The sequence below is a fragment of the Dama dama genome, chromosome 19, assembly GCF_033118175.1.
Source record: "Dama dama isolate Ldn47 chromosome 19, ASM3311817v1, whole genome shotgun sequence".
In the NCBI taxonomy this organism is placed as follows: Eukaryota; Metazoa; Chordata; class Mammalia; order Artiodactyla; family Cervidae; genus Dama; species Dama dama.
The window spans coordinates 38916975-38923901 of NC_083699.1; the positions used below are offsets into that span (position 1 = coordinate 38916975).

Below are 6927 nucleotides of genomic sequence, written 5' to 3' on the forward strand. Positions count from 1 at the left end.
AATAGTTGTACAAAAATTTAGCATAGTTCTATAAAAAAATGTAGCAGGATTTAAAAGGGACATCCCTGGCACTCCAATGGTTAAGACTGTGCTTTCAACAGCAGGGACTCAGGTTTGATCCTTGTTCAGGGAACTAAGATCCCACATGCATGGCCAAAGAAAAAAATAAATTGAGCAAAAGTATGAAAAAATACACAGTTGGTCAATAATATATGAAGAGGCAGTTATTCTTACTTAATAATCTGGGAAACTAAAACCACAATGAGATGACATTTAAAAAATAAAATGCATGATGACATCAAACGATATAAAATCTCCACGTTGAATACTACAAATATGTCAATAAATTAAAAAGGAGCCTGCAAAGTCCATATACCTGTTCTCAGCCCTGTCAGTCACCCATTCAGTATGCAAAGTTTCATCTAATCTGTATGCGTAAGGAGTCATCATGAAAGTAAAAGTGTGTCAGAAAGATACTTCCAAATGGTTAGAGGCATGTGATTTTTAGTACTGTGTGTTATAGAAATGTCAGGAATGGTATAGTTTATTTTTTCATTTTTTTAAGTTTTATTATGTTTATTTATTTATTTTTGGCAACTGGACAGGGACTCAAACCCTAGATCCCCAGATTATAAGTCTGATGCTCTACCAGCTGAGCTACCCAGGCAGGTATGTTATATTTTAACTGTGTGCAAGATAATGTCAGTGTCCACAGAGGGTCTTTTTCCTTTTTTTGAGTAGTGCTGCTAGTGTTAAAAGAATAAAAATGGTTGTTTTGCAGTTTAGATTTCAAGATAGGAAAAACTGATTTTTCAGCCATGACTGACATGAGAGAAACATCCTAGGAAGTCTTAGATCATACTTCTGAGTTGTTTTTTTTGTTTTCACTTGAAGGATAATGGCTTTATGATATTGTGTTGGTTTCTGCCATACTTCTGAGTTCTTAATTTTAACTTACCTGATTTTTTTTATACTTTAAAATTTTTGTGAACTGGTTTAAATTGTCAATGCATATTAGCTTGGGTATTTTTGTAAATAGTTTGTGATTTACTTCTTGATTTGCATGAAAATATTTAGAATCCTTTTCTTCAAAGCTTATTTGAAGCCAAGTTGTGGGTTTGGGGTTTTGTTTGTTTGTTTTGGTTGGGGATGGGGAGGAGAGAAAGGATTTTGTACTCTGATAATTCAGATAGTAATATCTTGTAGTTTAAAGCAAATGTCCCACTGAAAGCAATTCAAATATCAACAAAATTATTAAAACAGGAAAATAAAATCTGAGTTCATGGAATGATATACCATATTTATGGACAGGAAGGTTTATTATTATTAAGATGGAAATTCTCTCCAAATCTTTCTTTAGATCTAATTCAATCCCAGTCAAAATTCCATCGGGGCTTTTTGTAGAATTTGACAAGCTGTTGCTAAAATTTGTTTGGAAATGTAAAAGACCTTGAATAGACAAAGCAATTTTGGCAAAAAAGAACAAAGTTGCAGACTTATACTACCTGATTTCAACACATTATTTGGCTATAGAAATCAAAACAGTGTGGTATTGGTAGGAGGATAGTCACATAGATCAATAGATCAGAGTAGAAAATTCAGAATTAGACCCCCACATTAGTACCCTAACTCAAGAATGAGGAAACAAATAGCCCTATTTTTTTTTTTTTAAAGGGAGAACAGCAACAGATTCTTTAGAAACAAAGGTATATGAATGTTCAATAAACTCATGAAAATATACTCAACATCATTAATAATCAGGGAAATATAAATGAAATCATGAAGAATACCACTTTGTAAGCATCAGAATGGCTAAAATCAAGAAATTTGATAATATCAAGTGCTGTTGAGAATGTGGAGTAACTGGAATCCCTGACTTTGTGGTTAGAGATGTACAGTGGCACAACCACTATGAAAAGTAGTCCAGTAATTTCTTAAAAAATTTAACATACATTTACCACAAAATCCAGAGAAATGAAGACATGTCTGCAAAACAGCTGTATATGAGTATTCATAGCTATTTTATTCACAATTCATAATTGCCACAAACTGAAAATTACCCAATCTTCATCTATAAGTAAATGCATTAACAAATTGTTGTATATTCATTCATGCAATGACTACCACTCAGTAATTAAAAGGAACAAATTGCTGATGCTTGCAACAGCATAGTTCTCTAAAATTATGTTGAGTGAAAAATAGGCTAGATTCATGCTACATGATTTCATTTATATTAAGGTATAGATCTATTTTATGATGATAGAAAAAAGATTAGTGATTGCTACAAAAGGTGATGGTGAGGGGTGACTGACTGCAAAGGGACGTGAATAAAATTTATAATTTGATACAAGGTGGTTACATAGGAGTATACATTTTTCAAAACTCATTCCATCATACACTTAAATGTGTGAATTTTTCGTATGTAAATTTTAACTTGATATAGACTAGGTTAAGAACACAATGAGGCACGTAACACTGTGTGTGTCCTTAATGCCACTTAATGGTACGATTAAATATGGTTAAAGTAATCAATTTTATGCTATGCATATTTTACCACAATAAAAACATGAAAGGAGGTACATTTTTAAAAATTAAAAAATTTAAACACACAGTGAAAATAGAAGGGCTTCCCAGGTGGTGCTAGTGGTAAAGAATCTGCCTGCCAATGCAGGAGATGCAAGAGAAGTGGGTTCAATCCATAGGTTGGGAAGATTGCTAGGAGTAGGGAATGACAAATCACTCCAGTATTTTTGCCTGGAAAATTCCATGAGCAAAAGAGCCTGGCAAGCTAGAGTCTATGGGGCTGCAAAGAGTTGGAGCACAAGAATGGAAAGAATAGTACAGTTATTCCCTCTATGTCCCCCATGCATTATATAGATATAACCACTCTTCAAGTAAATGGCAAAATTTTAACCACATTTGTGTTTATATAAGCACACTAGAATAAACTATTAAATTAGAAATTACACTTATGATGATTAAATTTATTAATATTTATTATACTTAACAATAAGTCATTAATATTGGTGTTTATCCAATGTTTAAAATTTCTCAATCATCCCTAAATTCTCTTTTACATTCTTTTATTCCAATTAGGATTTAATCAAGATGTATGTCTTATTATATCCTTTAGGTCTCGTTTAATCAAAAACAGTTATCTTCCTCCCCCCAGCCCCATGACACTGACTTGCTAAGGCAACAAGCCAATGTGGAGAGTCTCATATTCTGAATTTGTCTGTTTCCTCATAGCATCATTTTCCTGTTACTCAGTCCCTGAATAACTGTTATTCAGCACAGCACTGCCATGCTGGAGAGGCCAGGTGTAGGCACTCTGGTAGACAGTGCCAGCTGAGTCCAGCTTTCCAGCCATCTCAGCCAAGAGGCCGGACACATGAGAAATCATCCTGCAAGTGAATTCTCCAGCCTAGCTTGTCACAGCCCTCAGCCATTTGAGTCATTCTCAGACATCTGAGTCATCTCAGCTGAGGCCCCAGACGTCACAGAGCAGAGCAGGGCTTTCTGGCTGTGCCCCCTTGTGAACTCATAGCTCACAGAATCTGAGAATAATAAAATGTTTTATGCCTCTAAGTTTGGGGGTGATATGTTATGCAGCATTAGCTACCTGGAACAACCATCAGGCTTATCAGGGACATGATACAACCTGCCAACAAATGACAGCCTGTGTTCCAGGGCGAGACTACATGCAATGTTAGTGGAGACCAGGTCCAATGAGAGAGGTGGGTAGTGAAAGAAAATAGAAGAGTCTGAAGGAACAGGTAAATCAAGCCCTAGCAGAGTTAACCTTTTGTTCCTTGCAAGTCAGAACTGACTTTTAGTCTTGTTGTAGTGATTGACACTTTGAGAAGGATTGTATATAAAATCTTGACAATAAGAAGGCTTGACAATCAGAATTCTGTAACCTAAGCTCTCCTTCCTGAAGCTTTTATTTCTGAGAATACTCTATGCTTTTTATTATCAGGTATAGTTGGGAGTTCCCTGGTGGCAATAAAAAACAAATTTATAAATGGAAAAAAAATATAAAGTGTGGCAGCATCAATATAAACACACACCATCACGCTATCTCTCCCACAGGACTGTGCCAGTGCCTCCAGAACCCCATCAGATCTTTATCTCCATCAGCTGGGCCCTGCCATTGCCAGGTTCCTCTGTGAAACTGTTTATATTTCTATTCACACCTGCACTGTATGTGAATGTGAAGTCTAGCCCATCACATTGGGGAATAGGGGGAAAGGCTAGAAAGAGCCTGACAATTCAAATACCAACAGGGTGATCTGGGGACAGAGGGCTGAAGCAGTGTCTAGGGTATCTGAAACCTAGCAGATGTAACCAGAGACAGGATTCAGAGTAACATTTCATCTTTGTAAACAGGTTGAGACCTACCTTTGCTTGCCACTTCTGACCTCTTCAATACCTACCTCCTCAGACCTTCAACTGAACTTACTGCCGTAATCACTCAAGATATCCTTGGGACACTCCTCTCACTGTTGTCCTGAGCTGTTATTGAGGTAACGAATTGTTGAACTCTTGGACTTCCCTGGTAGTTCAGTTGGTAAAGTTCAGTTCAGTTCAGTTCAGTCGCTCAGTCGTGTCCGACTCTTTGCGACCCTGTGAATCGCAGCACGCCAGGCCTCCCTGTCCATCACCAACTCCCAGAGTCTACCCAAACCCATGTCCATGGTGATGCCATCCAGCCACCCCCTCCTCTGTCATCCCCTTCTCCTCCTGCCCCCAATCCCTCCCAGCATTAGGGTCTTTTCCAATGAATCAACTCTTCGCACGAGGTGGCCAAAGTATTGGAGTTTCAGCTTCAGCATCAGTCCTTCCAATGAACACCCAGGACTGATCTCCTTTAGGATGGACTGGTTGGATCTCCTTGCAGTCCAAGGGACTCTCAAGAGTCTTTCCAACACCACAGTTCAAAAGCATCAACTTTTCAGTGCTCAGCTTTCTTCACAGTCCAACTCTCACATCCACACATGACCACTGGAAAAACCATAGCCTTGACTAGGCAGACCTTTGTTGGCAAAATAATGTCTCTGCTTTTTAATATGCTATTCAGGTTGGTCATAACTTTCCTTCCAAGGAGTAAGCATCTTTTCATTTCATGGCTGCAGTCACCATCTGCAGTGATTTTGGAGCCCAAGAAAATAAAGTCTGACACTGTTTCCACTGTTTCCCCATCTATTTCCCATGAAGTGATGGGACCAGATGCCATGATCTTAGTTCTCCCAGCACTCTTGTTTCCAGCTTGTGTTTCTTCCAGCCCAGCGTTTCTCATGATGTACTCTGCATATAAGTTAAATAAGCAGGGTGACAATAACTGCCTGCAATGGTGACTATGTCTGCTTCCATGGGGGAAACTGTTGGACCAGGAAACGGGTAAGGAGAAAGATACATTTTCCATCTTTTTGTACCTTTTGAGGTGTCCAATGCAGGTAATACCTATTTAAAAACTTAATTAGGTAAAAATAAGGGGATAAACTTGTCTTCCAATTTTCTTTTGTCATCTTTTAAACATTCCTTCTTTTCTTTGCTGAAGAAGACTAGTTTATGCATTAAAATAAGCCAGAAAGGTCTGAATCTGCATCCCTGTAAGTTATCTAACCTTGGGAAACATTTGCTGTGTGCGATCTTCAGCAACAACCTGCTGAGACTTGTCCCACATAAAACTGAGTAATCTATCTTGGAACAGATTCCATCAATGGTATTGAACGATGGAACCAATTACTCTTATGGATCTCCCACTATAGCCAGTATAACCTTTTTAGAGTCAGATCCTGTCACTCTGTTCAAAATCCTGCGAAGTCCTGTTTCACTCAGAACCAAAGCAAAGTCTTGAACACAGCTACAAATCCAGTGTGATCTCTCCTTGTCATTCAAAGTGACTCCTCTGTTTCTCTGCCCTTAGCTCACTTGTCCAGTCACCCTGGCATCCTGCCAACACTGGGGAGATTGCACCAGAAGGCTCCCATATGAAGGATCTGCTGTAGCTATGGGGCTGCTCCCCCCTAGCTTTCCAGAGGTCTTCATCTCCCTTTCTCAAGGACATCTACCTACCTGGGCTTACACTTGCGAACTGCCTCCCTCATTTTACCTCACTTGACTCACTCAGTTATGATCCCCCTTGATAACCTCAGATATGCAGATGACACCACGCTTACGGAAGAAAGTGAAGAGGAACTAAAAAGCCTCTTGGTGAAAGTGAAAGAGGAGAGTGAAAAAGTTGGCTTGAAGCTCAACATTCAGAAAACTAAGATCTTGGCATCTGGTCCCACCACTTCATGGGAAATAGATGGGGAAACAGTGGAAACAGTGTCAGACTTTATTTTCTTGGGCTCCAAAATCACTGCAGATGGTGACTCAGCCATGAAATTAAAAGACGCCTACTCCTTGGAAGGAAAGTTATGACCAGCCTAGACAGCATATTAAAAAGCAGAGACATTACTTTGCCAACAAAGGTCCGTCTAGTCAAGGCAATGGTTTTTCCAGTGGTGGGGTATGGATGTGAGAGTTGGTCAGTTAAGAAAGCTGAGCACCAAAGAATTGATGCTTTTGAACTGTGGTGTTGGAGAAGACTCTTGAGTCCCTTGGACTGCAAGAAGATCCAACCAGCCCATCCTAAAGGAGATCAATCCTGGGTATTCATTGGAAGGACTGATGTTGAAGCTGAAACTCTAATACTTTGGCCACCTCGTGCGAAGAGTTGACTCATTGGAAAAGACCCTAATGCTGGGAGGGATTGGGGGCAGGAGGAGAAGGGGACAACTGAGGATGAGATGGCTCGATGGACATGAGTTTGGGTAAACTCCGGGAGCTGGTGATGGACAGGGAGGCCTGGCGTGCTGCAATTCATGGGGTCTCAAAGAGTCGGACACGACTGAGTGACTGAACTGAATTGAACTGATT

The 6927-nt window shown here is 39.4% G+C and overlaps 1 non-coding gene across 1 annotated transcript; it reads right to left on the reverse strand.

The window, feature by feature from the left end:
• Positions 1–592: 592 nt before the first annotated feature.
• On the reverse strand, positions 593–667 carry TRNAI-UAU (transfer RNA isoleucine (anticodon UAU)). Its single transcript has one exon. It is a non-coding gene; the product is annotated as a tRNA-Ile (tRNA).
• Positions 668–6927: the final 6260 nt, after the last annotated feature.